Source organism: Camellia sinensis, chromosome 13, assembly GCF_055761805.1.
Source record: "Camellia sinensis isolate YWXY chromosome 13, ASM5576180v1, whole genome shotgun sequence".
In the NCBI taxonomy this organism is placed as follows: domain Eukaryota; kingdom Viridiplantae; phylum Streptophyta; class Magnoliopsida; order Ericales; family Theaceae; genus Camellia; species Camellia sinensis.
Genome location: NC_138973.1, coordinates 11046525 through 11064488, shown reverse-complemented (window position 1 = coordinate 11064488; position 17964 = coordinate 11046525). Strand labels below are relative to the sequence as shown.

Sequence of the window (17964 nt, the reverse complement as noted above, 5' to 3'; positions counted from 1 at the left end):
CCGGCTCCCAAAAGTGGCCGGCCATGCTCCAATGCATGTCTTTGGCCCTGTTTTACCCTCCGAGGGAAGGTTTCAAGCATTTCCATGCAACGGATGTGTCGAAGGCCTCTATTTCCCTCTGTTTTGGATGCGTTTCGTTGCCCAGATCGTCCGAAGTACACTTCATCTTGTTGAGTTTTGTTTATCGAGTTGTTGTTTGTTTATCGAGTTGTCGTTTTGCTTATCGAGTTGTTTTTCGAGCTGTCGTGTTTCATGTTTTGAGTTGTTACTCTTTGTTTAAGCCTTTTGTTTGAGTCCTGTTTATCGAATTGTCAACATTATTATATTTTGTTTATCGAGTTGTAAGCTTGCTAAGGTTTTGTTATATCTTAGAAAGTTAAGTTGTTGTGTCGGTTCACTACCTGACTGGGCAAAATGCACAATACATGTTTCCATTCAATCTCATTATGGTGCAAAATGATGCAATATGATGCTAAGAGTTTAAAATACAACATTTCTTTCAAAAGCTGTTTCATTCCATCATGCCTCGCCTGTTACAACATTTTACAGACTAAGGCACAAGTTTTACAAAAATAAAACTGCCCGATAATGTACAAATGTGCTACAACTACTAGCAAAAAGATAAATAAAACAGGAAACAGCTGCATCTGTGCTCTCAAGAGCAGGAGTAAGAGGCCCTCCTCGTCCTCTTCTGCGGAATAGACTCTCCACCACCGTCGCCATCGCCATCATCTGCATCGGAGCCGTCATCCTCGGGGTCCCCCTCAGCCTCGCCTCCACTCCCGGAACCAAGGCCAGAGCCGTCCTCTCCATCAGCAGATGTCTCCGACTGACGGTCTGCAACCTCCTCCTCCTCATCCTCATCGGGCTCCTCCTCTATAATGTGAGCTCTGCGTCTGCGAGACGACCCCTCCCCTCGAAAAGGCCTGGATGGCCCAGCTCCTCGGAAAGGCCTGGATGGCCCAGCCCCGTGAAAAGGCCTGGATGGCCCAGCTCCATGAAAAGGCCTGGATGGCCCAGCTCCCCGAGAAGGCCCAGGTGGCCTGGCTTGCGGCTGAGCATATACTGGGGGCATCTGAAAATAAAGAGTTCAATTCAAATACATCAGTCCAAATGTGTGCATCAAATGCAAATACAAGCCAAAACTACATGAAATGAGTGCATGTAAACACAGTGTACAAGTGAGGCGTGTGTCAGATGTGCTCTACACAAGTAGCCTATCAATGCAGTAGAAATCAGCATGTCATCAGAAGTATGATAAATGCCAGAAAACTAAGGGGTACCTGGAGGCCCATGATAGACAACTGTGCCTCCCTCCGCAGGACCATCCCCTCAAGTGAGGCCACCAATCCGATCACCTCCTCCATGTACTCTCTGGGTGGCTGCAGATACAAGCTCACAATCATCAGTGAATAAAGGAATGTCTAAGTGTTTGAATGATAGACAAAAAACAGTGGGGCATACCCGCGGTGAGTCGGGATCAATGACGTATCGATGACCGGGCATCAGAGGCTCTATCGGGATCGGAATCGGAGAGGTAGTCCCATACTGCCACCCCATCAGCTCAGTCGGCATATCCGGCCACCCAGGATGAGGAAAAGTCTGAGGAATCGGGGGAACCGATCCACCCCCACCTCTAGATGTACCAGCCCTGCTGGTGGAAGGGGCGTCCGCAGCCCGAGCCCGGGCCTGGCTCGAAGATGGCATACCAGCAAGCCTCACCATCGGAGCGCGAACTCCCGTCAATGGAGGGATCAGGTATGTGTGACGGTAACTGGCGTAGTCCCCCTCCTCAAGATATAGCAAAGCATCAGTGCCCAGCATAGCATTAACAACATCTCGGGAAATGAGCACATCAGCAATCCGCATATCGACAGGGGGTGCTAAAGGAGGGTCTTGAGAAGTATACCCCCAGACCTGACGCAGGAAACGCTCCCCCAGAAAAAAGGCCCTACCAACCGGCCCTTCGAACAAGAGTCTATACCGGGAGGCACCCCACCCTCCGGCAAACTGGAATCGGAGACTCTCACCTAAGGGCGCCCAGGGCTGCAATGTAATCTACAGATAACAGGTGCATAAACCAAACAAAAATTGAAGATGTACAGGACAAATCAAAGATGAAAACAAAAAGAACTGAGAGTTCTGAAGTACCTCCGATGAGCGCACTGTGTCGAAATACTCTCGCAGGTAAAGAAGAGACTCCCGAGGTCTTGGCCAGTGCCGGCCCTCAAACACAAGTGAGTACGGGGTCATGAGAGGTCCCGCTACCATCAACTCTGGGGCCAATGTCGAAAAATATACATAGACCCACAACTGTAGAAAACAAAGCAGAATGTGAAATACTGAGGGCAAAATGCATGATACAGACTATAAAGTGCGCCGTGTGTGCAATGTACAAGTAATGAGGAGCAGAAATGTAAAAGGGCAGAAAGTACCTCCCAGGCTCTCCAATAGCTGCCAAGTAAGTCCCCCGTCCGCGGGAAGTCGCACTCATATAGCAGTAAAGGGTGGCCAAGCCGGCACCACCCCAATCATACCGCCTGACCTGTGACAGGTCCACCAAGGCACTCAGCAAATAAAGCCCGACGGTGTTCCCTCTATCAGCAAACAGAGTGGTCCCAAAGAGGAACATCAGGAAGCCACGGGCATACTGTGCCGCCTCATTAGGAGTCCCGGGCTCCATCTTCGCCCGCCGGAAGTGGGAAGAGAACCAGGTATATCGGACTCTCCCCGAAGCTCTGTCAACAGGCGGGCGAGTCCCCAGCAGATATATCCAAGCGACCACCCACTCGCCCATGTCCTCATCATATGGGATCGCCCAGCCTCCCACATCAAGGCCGGTCAATACAGCGAAGTCAAAAGGGGTCATAGTCATGTCCCCAGTGGCAGAGAAATGGAAAGAGTTGGTGGTGTCCCACCATCTCTCCACCAGGGCGGCCATCAGCGTCCTCCTGGCAGGACAACGGGATAGCCCAGCACAGAAGGGCCCAAACCCCGTCAAGTCGACCAAATCCCGAATGGCCTCCGGGAGCTCAGCATACCAGTCTCTGGCCGCGGTAGAGCCGTATCCCCGCACATTGCGGGAAGTCACCTGCATTCAGAATGAATAGTTGTTTCAGGATTAAGAATAAGCTGCGTGCAAATAAAATGAATGAGCTGCGTGTTCACAAGTGAAATGTGTGAGCTGTGTGTTCAAGGTGTGATGTGTAAGCTGCGTGCCAATGAAATGAATCAGCCGCGTGCAAATGAAATGAATAAGCTGCGCGCAAAGTAAAGTAAGTGGGCTGTGTGCTCAGAAAATCAATTTGGACTGTGTGTTCAGAAAATCAGTGTTTGGACTGCGTGTTCAACTCTCAATCAGTGTGGGCTGTGTGTTCATCTTCAATTTGGACTGCGTGTTCAGAAAATCAGTGTTTGGACTACGTATTCAACTCTCAATCAGTGTGGGCTGCGTGTTCACCTTCAATTTGGACTGCGTGTTCAGAAAATCAGTGTTTGGATTGCGTGTTCAACTCTCAATCAATGTGGCCTGCGTGTTCACCTTCAATTTGGACTGCGTGTTCAGAAAATCAGTGTCTGGGCTGCGTGCTTAACTCTCAATCAGTGTGGGCTGCGCGTTCACCTTCAATTTGGACTGCGTGTTCAGAAAATCAGTGTTTGGGCTGCGTGTTCAACTCTTAATCAGTGTGGGCTGCGTGTTCACCTTCAATTTGGACTGCGTGTTCAGAAAATCAGTGTTTGGGCTGCGTGCTTAACTCTCAATCAATGTGGGCTACGTGTTCACCTTCAATTTGGACTGCGTGTTCAGAAAATTAGTGTTTGGGCTGCGTGCTTAACTCTCAATCAGTGTGGGCTGCGTGTTCACCTTCAATTTGGACTGCGTGTTCAGAAAATCAGTGTTTGGACTGCGTGTTCAACTCCCAATCAGTGTGTGCTGCGTGCTCACCTACAATTTGGACTGCGTGTTCAGAAAATCAGTGTTTGGACTACGTGTTCAACTCTCAATCAGTGTGGGCTGCGTGTTCACCTTCAATTTGGACTGCGTGTTCAGAAAATCAGTGTTTGGACTGCGTGTTCAACTCTCAATCAGTGTGGGCTGCGTGTTCACCTTCAATTTGGACTGCGTGTTCAGAAAATCAGTGTTTGGGCTGCGTGCTTAACTCTCAATCAGTGTGGGCTGCGTGTTCACCTTCAATTTGGACTGCGTGTTCAGAAAATCAGTGTTTGGGCTGCGTGTTCAACTCTCAATCAGTGTGGGCTGTGTGTTCACCTTCAATTTGGACTGCGTGTTCAGAAAATCAGTGTTTGGACTACGTGTTCAACTCTCAATCAGTGTGGGCTACGTGTTCACCTTCAATTTGGACTGCGTGTTCAGAAAATCAGTGTTTGGGCTGCGTGTTCAACTCTCAATCAGTGTGGGCTGTGTGTTCACCTTCAATTTGGACTGCGTGTTCAGAAAATCAGTGTTTGGACTGCGTGTTCAACTCTCAATTAGTGTGGGCTGCGTGTTCACCTTCAATTTGGACTGCGTGTTTAGAAAATCAGTGTTTGGACTGCGTGTTCAACTCTCAATCAGTGTGGGCTGCGTGTTCACCTTCAATTTGGACTGTGTGTTCAGAAAATCAGTGTTTGGACTGCGTGTTCACCTTCAATTTGGACTGTGTGTTCAGAAAATCAGTGTTTGGACTGTGTGTTCAACTCCCAATCAGTGTGTGCTGCTGCTCACCTTCAATTTGGACTGTGTGTTCAGAAAATCAGTGTTTGGGTTGCGTGTTCAACTCTCAATCAATGTGGGCTGCGTGTTCACCTTCAATTTGGACTGTGTGTTCAGAAAATCAGTGTTTGGACTGCGTGTTCAACTCCCAATCAGTGTGTGCTGCGTGCTCACCTTCAAATTGGACTGTGTGTTCAGAAAATCAGTGTGTAAGCTGCGTGTTCAACCCTCAACCGGTGTGTGCTGTGTGTTCACAATCAATTTATGGGCTGCGTGTTCAGAAATTCAAGTGATTGAACCGTGTGTTCGGAGTGCGAACAGAATACAAGAAAAGTTCATAATGCGTTACAGAAAAGGTAAAAACGAAGTAAATACCTCTCGTGCCTCATAGGAGAGATGATACTCAGGCTCCCGCAGGAGGAGATCCCCGGGCGCTCACTCGTCGAACTCTGTGAAATGATGAAAAACCGCCAGCGGAAGGACGTGTACTGGTGGGTCATACCTCTCGGGTATGAAGGGGCGAACCCTCGGAGGCAGAGACATGATGTCAGGATCGCCTCCGACGCCTGGAGAACCTCCGCCGTGGGGAAATTGACCCGCCATTTCGAGAAATCTGCAAAAGGGGCAAAAATGAGCCAAAATTGGAAAAAGTCAACAAAAGTCAACTCTCGGGAAATGAAAAAGTCAACAAAAGTCAACTCCCGAGAAAATCTTCCAAATATTGAGACAAACTCACCTCAAGTGGCGAAAATGAGAAAAGAAGCCCCGAAACCAAAGTTTAATCGGTTCAAAGTGCTTGAAACTGAAAGATTTCGCGATAACAAGTTGCGTGGGACGTTGGAAAACGCGTATAGGGCACAGATCTGAGGGAGAAAATGGTTTGGGAAGCTAGAGAAGAAGATTTCGGACCTACACTTATGAGCCCGAAGTGTTTGGGTGGATGTATTTAAAGAAAAGAGGCCGAAAAGACAAAACTGCCCCCGGATTAGGCAAAATGGCCGGCCGGCCACTTTTTCTGGCAGGCCGGCCATTTACTTTTCAAAAAATGGCCGGTGGCCTCCCTCTCCCAATAAAACTAGCCGGCCATGTTCCCCACATGCCCCCCAAGGTCCCTGCAAATTTTGAGGAGGATTGAAGTCCCCGAGACCTGAAAAAGTACAAGAGAAGTTTACTTCCTGTCGCGAAATCGCTCCGCCGGGACCTCAGCTTCAACTTCCGATGTGTGTCTCATCATTACTCATCAAAATTGAGATGTATCCTTTTTGAACATGTTGTAACCTCTCCGGGAGGTGAACCGGAGGCTGCGATCGAGTCGCCCTCACCGAAACGAGCATTTCTTCCCGCATTGCGATGCACTTTCCTATCAACACCATGATTGTCTGTATTCGATATCACATGGAACGTATGCTGTTAGATATGTTATGCATGTTGAGTTTCTTTTGCAGGCATGATATTGTATGTACGGTTCATTTGAGGCTGGTGCGACCAGACGAATCGCACAGGTATCGTATCTTCTCCGTGTGAGACGCGACGAGAATTGAATAATTCTCCGCATTCTTAACTGCATGAAATGTAGTTGTTGCTTTGCATTCTCGCTTAAAACTGTTGCATCTATTTGCGCAATACTTGCTTCATTACAGCTTGCTGCATTTGCATGATCATTTAGTTGCTTTCGGCTTCTTGCATTTTCGGTTGCATTTTGCCCCTGCCTGCGGGCACATCTGTGTTATCTCGCCTGTTTGTCTAAGTCTTCGGCCTTGTCAAAAATGGGTCGTCTCTAGGCTTTGACATTCACTCCCGTCACTTATGACTTCCGAGTTCTGTCAAAGAGGGGCAACTGTAGACACCCCATTTTTGACCGACCTTGAGACTCAGACGTCACCAGTTGAGCACTCGGTGATATTGCATATTGTGCTTGCTCAGAAGTTTCAGAGTCTCGGCTGCGAGCCTTGCCTTCGGACTTTCGGGCTCTTCTGTGCTTTGCCTCGGTTTGCGAACCAGGCTTGGTTTTCTCTGTTTCTCTTCCCAAAAGGAGGGAGAGGTCTTGTACATCATCTCTCAGTGGCCGTAGGCTACGTTTCGTGGTCGTAGGTCATTTTGCCCGTTTGGAGCCCGATTTTCGATTTTTCGAGGCCGTTGGCCGTGTGCCTCGGTTCGGGACCGCTTAACCATCTCCGTTTGCTCCGGTTTCTGGCATACATCCTATTTGCTCCCTTTTGAGGGACACTGTGGTCCGAGAGACCAACCTCGTGGTCGAACACCACTCCCGGTGCCTGACGGTCAGTTTTCGATGCCTCGAACTGCGCGTTTCAGCCCCCGAACCTTCATTTTGCATCGGTTTTGGTTCATTTTTGGCAGGGACCTCTGTTTCATTGCTAGGAAGGCCATAGAAGGGTGGGAGGCCAGTAATTGTTCTGTCAGCCAACTTTATCCCTTCATCGCCCTCCGTCGCCCGATTTTCTTCACTTCAAAGCAAATGTTGAACACCCTTGGGCCATTTTCTTGCACCCAAAACCACATATTTGTGATGTACACATCTGGGAGGCCACCAATATTTGGTGGCCGGCCAGTAATTTTTGTTGACCCTTTTGAACCCCTTTGAAAAGTGGGTTGTTCTCTCTCCTGGTTCACTTTTTTCAATGTTTAACCACAGGGTTGTGTTGTGCACACATGGGAGGCCCTGTTTCTGTGGTGGCCGGCCATTAATCACACTTAACCCTTTTGACCCTTGGCCGGCCGGCCATGGGAAGTAGCCAGCCGGCCACCTGAAACCTAGATAAGCAGCCGGCCAGAATCCTTACATCATCTACAGTGCAAATACGCATCTGTTTTCCCCCCAGATTCTGTATCCGGGGGGCTGCTTTTTGGAGGGAAACTTGGTTGGTTTTCCCTCTATTTTCCCCCCATTTTCCCCCTCTTTTTGCCTATATAACAGAGCCTCCAGCTCTGGTTTTAGGGTTACAAAAAATCCCCTCTAAGCTCTTGCTTTGTATCTCTCTTTCTCCATACACTTCAATCCTCCAACCTCTCAAGTCCTACACCCTTCTCTACACCACCACCTAGCACCACCCTTTCATCCTTCATTCCAGCAGCTGGAGGTGATTCTTTAGAGCTTAGGAGTGCTGCAACTCAAGCCAAGAGGCTGTCAAGACTTGGTCTACAAGGGTGAGCTCCCTTTTTCCCTTTTCTACCCTTTTCTTGATTCATATATAAGTCATACTTTCTTGCTGTTTTGGGCTCTGACCCTAACTGAAACTAGGCTTATTTTGAGCTATTTTTCATATTTCATTAAGAGCCTCTCACTGTTTGAGGCCTCCTTGTTGCACTTGCTTCATTATCCCTCTTGTATGCCATTATCTTGTGTAGTATTTTTGGCCTATGTATAAACTGTTTTGAGCTCTGTCATGAACTGATAAGTTGCTTATTTTGAGCCCTTCTTCAACATTCTTGAAGGGCTCATTGCTGTTTGAGGCTTCTATCTTCCACTTGCCATTATATCTCTCTTTTGGTCATATTTTTGCATGATTTGTTAGCCTCCTATGCTTCTGTTTTTGGGTTCTGGTCCAAACTAAAAATGACCTTATTTTGACCCCCTATTCATGTTTCATTAAGGGTCTTTCACTATTTGGAGAATCCTTTATATACTTTGTGTTATATCTCTTCTTTTGGCCCTATTTTGCATAGCATTTTGAGCATTCTTGCATACTGTTTTGGGTCCGCCCATCAACTGTAAAGTGCAATATTTTGGGCCCCTCTTCAACATTTCTGAAGGCCCCCTTTGTGTTTGAGGCCAGCAACCACCACTTGCTTCTTTGTCCATCTTTTGGCCCATTTCTTGCATGAGAGCCTAGCCATACCTGTGTTGGTTTTTGTGGTTTTTCATAAACTGTAAAATATCATTTTTTGGGCCTCTCTTCATGTTTGTTGAAGGGCCCTCATCTGTTTGAGGCCTGAAGCTGTGACTTGCTTCTTTATCTCACATTTAGGGACATTTTTGCATGCTAGTTTTGCCCTATTTGTGTTTGCTGTTTGGCCTTGCTTAGAACTGTAAACATGCTTACTTTGGGACTGCCTTGAATCTGTCTTCACATGTCATGACCAAATAATGCATGCTTGATGTAGCTACAAGTCATTTCATGTGCTTAATCTTGCATTTCGGGACCATTTCATGCATCGGGTGCTATATTGTCATGATTCGGGGCTGTTTCGGGTCATATTCTAGTGCTGAAATTTTCATGCTGGCATATCATATTTCATGCCTTGCCATATCCTGTTAGAGTGGCATTTGGTGCCTTAGGGTCGGTCCTCGGTTTGCGTGCACGTGTGCACGCATTTCGAGTATCTCATTTTCATCTAATGGCCTCTTATGTGAGTGTGGTTGAGGTCCACTTGTGTTAGTGTAAGTCCATTATGCATTGTGTATGCCATTTTATTTCATAGCATTGCGTATACTAGGTTATATGATTAGCGCATTGTGTATGCCATGTTACCTCGTGCATCGTGTATGCCATTTCATAGCATTGTGTATGCTAGGTTGTATTTTAGTTGCATTTCATGCATATCATGCATATTGCATTGTGCTTGGGATAGGGGTTAGCCCGAGCACGAGAAACGAGGTACGTTTCGTACTCCGAGTGACGGAACGTGTCTCAATTCCCCAGTCACCGACACTCCGGATTATCCATGATGGAGTTAGGTTTTAGTTGAGTTTTCATGTGCATCCATTCCATATTGAGTCATGCAAACCGATTCCTCGGCCATCATGCATCGAGATGCGTGATTAGTGGCACGAGGATCGAGGCATGCATACATTTGTGAAAATACATTGCTATGCCCCTTTCCTGCTCTCTGTTGCAGCAAATCAAGAATCAGCAGTCTTCCGGGGCTTGGCGCGCTTTCCAAGAATAATTGCAAAACAGAGGCTAATTGGGGCATCCCAGTGGATTTCCGTGCAAAGGCAACCCGAGCATGCATCATCCATCATCTGAAGAAGAGTCAAGGCAGTCCCTGGCTTGCATGCCAGTTTATTATTTTTCTTAGTTAATTTGTAAATTAATTAGGAACTTGTTTATATTTGGATTGTACTATTTATTCGGACCCTCCGTGCGAGGGCAAAATTATAATAACTGTGCGTGTGTGTGATGCATGTCTTCCAACCCCACGTCTTTCTCCCTTTTATTTACCCGCTTATGATGGTTAGATTAGGGCATATTTCAATTAGCATACAGTATGATAGCATGTTTGCATTCATTCATCTGTTTTGCATGCACCGGGCTCGGCGCATCATACTAACTGCATCGTATTTTCAATTCCAAATTGAATACATGTTAGCTGTAGCATTTCATATACCATGTCTAGAATAGCCGAGCCTGCTATAGTTGCATTTTTGCATGTGTTGCATTAGGCATTTCTGTATAGTTAGGATCATGCATGGATTTCTAATAAGCTTCTGTTTTGGCTTGGAGTACTCGGTAAGTTTTATGCTTTAGCATCCTTGCATGCGTGTGAGTGACTGCCATGATAGCATGCTTGCCATGAGACTATTTGCTTATGTGATATAACTGCCTGAATGCCTGTGGGTGAAGGTTGGGTTATTTGGATTGGAACAATTCATCAAATGTGTGTTTTAAGCCCACTACATAGTGGCAAAATCATATTTTCTAAGCCCACCCAAGGGTGGCAAATCCACGTCTTAGCCTACTTGCGGGTAGCACCATCAAACCATTTTCAAATAAACAAACATGAAATGTTTTGTTCCAATTCAGGCGATCCAGTCTATACTTGTATGATGCGCATCACATAGTAATCTAGGCTAACCGGAATAAGAACACACAATGTTTTCAAAACTTGATATCATGGTTAGTAGAGGCCGATCTTTGATCGGGCGAGCAGGGGTGCTCACGAAGTGACCTTCCCCAATCGTACCCAAGTTCCCGAGCCGAGGCAACTTTGGTGATGACGGACACGTGGCCTTAGGCAAACGAGTCAGGGTTTCCTAAATTTTCCAAAAATAAAACATTTAGGTGGCGACTCTGTATCTGGCAAAGCAGTCCATGTTTGGCACTTCTTTTCTAAAAATCTGTTTTCTCAAAACGATTTGCCGGATTTGGACTCTTTGGTTCAGACTTAGAACCGTGACAAAATTGAGAGTCCTGAGCTGTAGTGACCCCAAATGAACAGATCGGGACTCACCCTCCCGGGGCGTTCGGGGACGTCTACACCAACTCATGTGCGAGTGGGAGATGTTACAAATTGGGCGGCCATGTGGCATGACCCATGAACCTTTTAAACCTTATCCATGTAAGTTTGAATTTGAATTCAAAACTTATTTGGATAACCACTCATGATATCTATATCTATCATATCAATTGATATGGATAGATGATATACTTATCCTATACATCTGATATGATATACAGGATATGGGATAATGAAACAACGTATGTTTTTTCCCATACTGACTCTCTCCCATTAAAACAACGATCAAGCTTTTTGCACTATGACTTGTGTGGGTGATACTGATATTGTGGTATCACTCTACTGCTGGGTGTTCGTTATTCGCATTTTTGAAGCACGTGATTTACCCACGAGATTCTTCGTTTTAGGTTCTATCACCTACGGTATGTGTATAATTTTTACCCGCTGCATTATACCTAAATTTATATTTTTTGTTTTGGGTTTTGAAGGAAAGTTGTGCTCTAGCTTGGACAAGACAGATGTGAGTTGCTCTTTACATGCATTACTTGTAATGGCATTGATAATCCTATTGACAAGGTTGATATCTTCCGCTATGGGTAGAAGTGATTCGCAGTAGTGAAGAACTGATATTGAGTTTGATGTGTTTGGAAGTATGTTCTCCTTCAGATATACTTCAATTTCCGTTTCTAGGTTTTTCTCAGCAAAATCTTCTATCATTTCCAGGAAATGAGCCGCACAACGTAGCATTGCAACGTTTGATAGAGTAATTTCGGTGTTTACTCCATAACAAAACTTTGCAGCTAGCTCAAATGCCTCTGGTCCACCCGGTACAGCTGATAGATTTATACGCGATACTATTGAATCTTTTGCTTCCAATCCAACAACAGTTTTCAAATTCTTCCACTCCGAGAAACTAGAGGGAACTGCAAAAGAATCCTGATCATATTATAAAGTTCCTTTTCACATTTTTCATTCACTTTCTTGTAACATTGTTATGGTTATTATTTCGTGTTAGCCTTTTTTAATAAGATTTCATTGTCATCTACTTTTTTATGTAAAATTTCACCTCTATTACTCCATTACAAACCATAATGTTCAAGCAAAATTTTTTTATTTTGTTCCAGCCAAAATATTGCTGAATTTTCAAATTCTCAAGTTGAAAATTGTTTGATTCCTCAAAAAACTGATGTGGGATACTTGGATTAAATCTTGATTTTAAAAGGATTTTATGGCACTTTAAGCTATTGATTTACACAAAAGGTGAAATTTCTCATTATTGCAGTACATTCGCCTGACCTTGTGAAGCACAAAACTTGCTGTTCCAACTTCAATTGTAAGATCACTAGAAACATCAGACATTGGCCTGCAAGATATAAGACATGCTAAAATTAGCATCATAGAGACGGGTAAAATCAAGAATGAAGAAAGAAAACTGCGCATACATAATTATTAGTTAAAAATCTTGGTTTCTTCTTTGCATCTTCATCACCATGTTTGAACCTATGATACCAATGTGTTCCAAAGTGGTTTCAATTCATATACAGTGATCCATTTGGATCTTATGTTCGACATGGAGGACCCTAGTTGAAAGCAAAAGCTCAATTATAAAAAATGAGTGGGACTTCACAAGCAGTACTTTTAGCAGATAAGGCCAAATTTAACCCAATGGTTCTAAAACCTGCAATGAAGATTACAAGGTTGGTTGCATTCAGGAAACAATTTGATTTGGCTGTTTCGCTTACTTTCATAGGTATGCTGGGACCCTTTATATCAATCAGAAAACGTGTCTATTTGTCTGTTTGCATTTGTTTAGTCTATTTCACATAAAAAATGTCATACGCAAACATCTATTATATGACTCCTTCGTACGCTTGAGGGGCTCTGGATAGGGGTGAGATGCAAAAATTATTGGTAGATAGATACTAAAACCAGATCAGAGCATTGATGGGTGTTTGTTGAAATAAGGACATTTAGCATCACGGGCTCGTGGGGGTGCTTTTTAAGCACAAGAGATTTGTTGACACATAATCGACAAGTCATATTCAATCTTGAAAACTGTTAGACAACCTTCACTATATTTAAATAAATAAATTCTGTTTGTGTACTAAACTACAAACAGAATACAAAAGAAAAATAGGAAAGGAGGGAGAATGTTTGATTACAAAAATCAAACCAATAAATAAAATAAATAAATAAAAACAGATTTTTATTTTGTTACAAAAAGCAAAATCAAAATTTGATTTACATAAATAAAATAACAAAAAATAAATTAACAACTTACTTGATTAATTTCTTGAACAATATTCTGATCAAGTCTAGTGTTAGACACTGTGCCCTTAAGACAAATTCGTCGTCTCCACGGTGCTTTCAGAATATGGACGTCTATCTCCTAGGATAAAATGATCAATCAACGAATAAATGCAGCACTATAATTTATTCGCACAACGAACACACTAAGTGTTTACACTCTTTCTCACAAGAAAATAAGCAATATGTAGAGAATAGTTGCAGAATTATTTGGACGAAAAGAATTGAATCAATGATCAAATGAGGGCTAGTCTATTTATAGATGTAGTGGCATCCTTTAATTTTGAATTGAACAGGTAGCATACCTGTTTGAACAGGTACTGTACCTGTTAGATTTGAATTGGTACTGTTTGGGTTCAAACTTGAACAGATTAAAACCGCATTGCACAGATTTGAATCTGTCTGAGTGGGAAAAACGGACCTAATTTCGAATTTAATTTTTCTAAATTTAAATTCTAATTTTTTGAATTTGAATTTAGAAAAATAAAATTTAAATGTTTTTGGCCCAAAAAAATAGGTATTGGGTTGGACAAACCCAACCCAACCTTACACCACTCACCTAGCCTGGATGGACAGCGGTGCGTACGTGTGGTGATTTTTTAGGTCCAATGGGTCTAGTCCATAACCTCCCTCTTGGATGCCCCTTGGGGCCTCTCCCAAGTTCCAACTCCAAACCTTATAAACTCACTCAAAGTTTCCCACCAAATCAATGTGGGACAAGTCATTTTCAAACTTTAAGGAATTTCCACTAAAAACTTCATTTTCATGGAGCTCACTTTAGTTTCAATTTCCCATTCACCTGATAATCGTTTTGAGCAACCAAATATACCACGTGAATCACAACGCGGCATAGAATGCGTTACTACTTAGACCCGTGAAATTCGGCGTATGGATCCCACCTAAAAAATAGACCAAAGTTGATGAAAAATTCTGTTATCCAGATTTTTCAAAAACCATTTCTAACAAAAACTAGGTGAGATTTTGCTACCTTCTGTCAAATTTGGAGGATTGGACATGATGAAGATTGCTTACAGTTATGAAATGAATTCAATAACCTATTTTACGATACTAAAAAGGCATTTCAAATTTAAAGTTTTTTTTTTTTTCTTTTTCTTTTTCTTTCAGTAGTGAAAGTGGAAAAAACAACTTTTGGGCTGAATGAATAATATAAGTTGAAGAAGATGCTTGGTGGAATCTCTGCTTTCTTGCACAAGACCAAATCAAGCTTTAATTCTGTAAAATTTTGAACTACCCTCCTTTGGGAACTATGGATGGCAATTTAAACCCGGCCTGATGGGGACCCGATCCCCCGACCCCGATTGGAACGGTTTTTTCTCGAAAATTATCCCCATAGGGCCGGGATGGTATTGAAAATTAAATCCCCGATGATTTTCGGGTCGGGGACAGGGATAGATTCCCCCAACCCCGGCCCCGGCCCCGGCCCCAGCCCCGCCCCGGCCCGTTTGATCCCTGACTGATCCCTGTATGTTATTATAATATATATATATATTATATTATATGTTTAGGTACCGTATGTTATTATAATATATATATATATATATATTATATGTTTAGGTAGGGTTATTATAATATATACATATATTATATTATATGTTTGGCTGGCCCTCACTCACATCACACAGTCACACACTCACTGTCTCTCATCTCTCTCTCTCAAACCTTCGTAGACGCCGATCGAGCTCTCTCCCTCCTCCGCCGATCGCCCTCCTGCCCCTCCTCCACCGGTCTTCCTCCTCTGCCTCGTCCGACGATCGCCCTCCTCCGCCGATCTCCCTTCTCCGCCGATTGAGCTACCACAACTCACCACTGTTTGCGGCAGTCTTTCTCTCTCTCTCGATCGATCGATTTGTTATATATATATATATATATATATATGTTAGATCTGAATTTTTTTTTTTGAGCTCATCAGATCTGTTATGGTGATGAATAGATCTATTAGATCTGAATTTTTATTTTTATTTACATTTGAGCATCAGATTTCTCTCTCTCTCTCTCTCTACGTTGTTGTTGTTGATGATGAACGAATTTGTTGTATCTATTTTTTTTTTTTGGCCGGGGATTAATCGAGGTCGGGGAAACCCAATCCCCGTTAGAGGGCGGGGGTGGGGGCGGATATAGGTTCCTCGTCGGGGATCGGGGCCGGGGACAGGGGGATTTCCACCATCGGGGATCGGGGACGGGGAGGGTGATCCCCGACCCCGCCCCGCCCCGCCCCGCCCCGTTGCCATTCCTATTGGGAACATACTATTTTAGTAACTTTTTAGTTTTTTGGCTAAAATATGAGGTAAAAAAACTAGTTTGTTTGGGGTTATTTTTTGACTTTTTACGAAAAAATGTGCAAAAAGTGGAGAGAAAATGGAATCTTTAACTTTTTGGTATAGGTTATAGGCTTTTTGATTTTTTTAAGTAACTTTTTGGTTTTAAAGCTAAAATAGCTACTTGCCAAACGAGTTCTTAATTCTATTCAACCTCAAATTTTCCAAAAGTATAGAGTACAAACCAGACCCAACCCATCACTGATTTTCAAAAAAAAAAAAAAAATCAAGATTTATGTTAAAATGTAGAATTAGAGGCTGCAAAAACCAAATTTTATCCTACTTGGTTTGAAACTGCCTAATTTTTGTAAAACATAGTACTAGTTTAGTGTGTGGAACAGAGAAGGAGAAGAAGATTACCATTCAGTGACATGCCTTGTACTCGAACTCGGCCAAAAAGAGCTCTTCCCTGAGATGCTTGGCTTCAATTCACTAAGAGTCACAACTCCCAGCTCTTCAGAACCTAACAAAATTCAGCCTTTAGCCACTCTTTCCAAAACTTAACAGAATTGACTTTTTCAAGATCCCCAAACAGTGAACTCCTTTGCTCTGCTACCACTATGTTGAAGAACGCTTCTCTCTCTCTCTCTCTCTCTCTCTCTCTCTCTCTCTCATGTGGGAAAGAAAGAGAAAGCTGGAGTGAGGAGAAAGACACATGAACCCATGCAGGATTAAAGGGTAGAGAGATATACTTTTAATCAGTGTTTATGATTTGATTAAGATAAAGTCAAGAAAATGTAGCCATGGTGGTGTTGGAACAATCTTCTGTGTATATAAAAAAACTTGAAATAAATTCAAACAAAACAAATAAATAACATACCAGATTTATTTATCGAACCGAAATAAAATTAAGACCAAGTCGAGTGTGTGACACTCTGTCCTTAAGACAGATTCGCCCCGCTAAGGTACTTACGGATGAGTAGCGTCTATCTCCCAGGATACAATGATCTTCACAAATTGTAGTAGTACTCCAAACAATTTGTTCGGTGAACCAAACCTTGTGTTCTAATACTCTCTTTAATAATTTTCCTAAAAACTAGAATGTAGGAAAATGCCCAAAATAAAAGAAATAGACAGCAACAAAAAACAATTTGCAGACTGATTTATTCCGGATGGAAAATTCGGATCACAAAGACATATATCTTTTTTTCATCTCGATCCGGACTGCTGGAAAAGAAGGATATAAATAGGCAAAAATACAGCCCGAACAGGTTCCATAAATTGAATGAAAAGGTGCACCACTAAATCACACAAGATTTGACCGTTGCAAACAATTCAAATAACTTGGAAACAATTTCGTCTGTTAGTGCATCTGCAACAAACTGATGGAACTTTTATATATTAATTAAACTATTTAAAATATATATATATATATATATATATATTAAACTATTGAATATATATATTAAACAAATTGAATAGTTTAATAAATAAAGTAAGAGGTATAAATTTTAGAAACCACTTAGAAACTCAAAATTTGAATTTAGAATTAAATTAAATTCCCACAATTACAAACTTTAGGAAACCACCTAGGAATCCAAAATTTGAATTTAGAATTAAATTAAATTCCCACAATAATTTTTAATTGAAAAAATTCAAATGAATTTTATCTAAAAAATTAATGTTAGATTCGAAAACGACGTTAACTTCCCATTCACTCATAAATGGTTTTGACGTTCTGTTTTCACCTCTTCGGACCCACCCCAAACAACGTTTGGGGCCACTCAAATTTGCGCTCTAAAATATGCCTATATTAAACCATTTTTCCAGCAATCCCCCACAAGAATGGAATTTGACGGAGAGAAAATGCAACAACATGATCTAATGTCAGATAGTACAGAAATTGGAAATATTCTGCATAGGATAGGTAGCTTTTGGCTTTGAACCTTCCCTTATAAGACACTATCGGATTTACTAGCTAACCAGTGAACATGATGTCTTGAACTGCTCAGTCGTTTGTGTAAACCAAGACAATAGAACTCACACAGTATATTCCCAGACACAGTTTAGTTCTCACTTTTGTGTTCATTTTGGCCCTGAACAACCTGGTCTTTCATGAGTGCTCTAAAGACTTGTAGCCCTTCACAAATCTTATAAAGGTGGTGTTTGGGAACCTAGGTTCCGGATTTTTTTCTCATTTTTTCCACTAAAAGACAAACTTTTTACAAAACCAAAAAAAACACATCCAAACAAAATATCACATCTAACCCCATAATCATTTCACTTTTTCTCTCACAAACATCACATCCAACCACATAAAAACCCAACTATCTTCCCAAACACCAAAAAATTTTATCCAATAAAAACCTACAACTAAAAAAACCTACATAAAAACCCACTTCCCAAACACCATCAGAACCGGCCCAGTTCATGCTCACATAGGTGATTCTTATGAAAAGTATCCTGCCA

At 42.7% G+C, this 17964-nt stretch overlaps 1 pseudogene; it reads right to left on the bottom strand.

The window, feature by feature from the left end:
• The window catches only part of LOC114305379 (BTB/POZ domain-containing protein At1g03010-like), a 55630-nt pseudogene extending 39410 nt beyond the window's left edge, over window positions 1-16220 (bottom strand).
• Window positions 16221-17964: the final 1744 nt, after the last annotated feature.